Genomic DNA, 1,291 nt, shown 5'->3' with positions numbered 1-1,291 from the left:
AAAAAAAAAAAAAAAAAAAAAATTCAACTCGGGGTATCGCTGCTGAGAGGGGGTTGAATCAGTGACTAGGGTTTCTTTCAACCTTTCTCACCGATAAGGGAAATTTCGCACATCATGTTGGCATACATTCACCACATTCACACAACCACAAGGCAACATATGTGGTTCGCCCTTGTGGCTACGTCCACGGTGCAAATGACCGCTTGGGCTACGACCCAAATCCAGCTGCAATACAATGCACAATACAACTTAGTGACACCCACCACAGGGAACACCGATCCCCATTTTATGTGGCACCCACCACAACTGAGCTACAGCCCCTGATTTATGTAGCTACAACTACAAGATTGCCTCCTTACCAAAGTCTGCAAGTTTATTGATCATGCTAACCGAATGTGGAGAGAAGACCTTCTGGATGGGTACTTTCATGCCTCGGACAAACTTGCGATGCAACAGATCAAGTTGATTTTATTTTCCAGAGCTGATTCTCAACTGTAGGGAGGCACATCTAATGGTATATTCTCCATTAAAAATTCCTATCAACTTCAATCCAACCAAAGGAATCAGAAAGCAGCAGCCCAAGTATCATCCTCATCTCATCATGAATGGTAATCCATCCCCCTTTTGTCTGGAAAAAGATTTGGCATTGTTAGTTCCCAATATCAAATCTTTTCTTTGGCGAGTGTGCATGCACGAACTGCCTCTAGCAAAGGACTTTCGAAGTGTCACCTTCCCATCGATCCTGCATGTAGGAGATGTGGTTGTGAGGTTGAAACAAATGACCGTATTTATTTGGACTGCCTTTCACTAGAGCTACTTGGTTTGGCAGCAATCTTTCCTTGAGTGTTCCAAATGGAGGTAACCCCAAGTTGTCATCATGGCTGCAAAAAGAGATTGCATCCATTTCCCGACAAGAAAATTGCCGCTGAAACTCTTAAGTCAATGCTCTGTCGTTCACTGGTACCTTTTGGTTGCCATGAATGATTTGGTCTTCAACCGCACAATGATTGGAGTCCAGTGGAAGTTTTCACTTTGGTACAGACGGCTTTTGAAGAATTCCAGGCAGCAACCAATAGTCAATCTCAGCAGCAAAGCTCTCCCCAACCTCCTTCCCCGCTATACAGCAAGCTTTGAATCCCACCCCTGAAGGTTTTTTCAAGCTGAATTTGAGAGTGTGACGTGTCCTTACTGGTAGACTTTTCCCTTGGTGGTATTGGCATCATTATGAGAAACCACAGGGAAGCCTTCCTCAAGCTTTCTCTAAACCAGTTACCATTGCAGATAGCCTTAT

The sequence above is a fragment of the Macadamia integrifolia genome, chromosome 5 (genome assembly GCF_013358625.1).
Source record: "Macadamia integrifolia cultivar HAES 741 chromosome 5, SCU_Mint_v3, whole genome shotgun sequence".
Lineage (NCBI taxonomy): Eukaryota > Viridiplantae > Streptophyta > Magnoliopsida > Proteales > Proteaceae > Macadamia > Macadamia integrifolia.
This window is presented reverse-complemented; position numbering follows the sequence as displayed.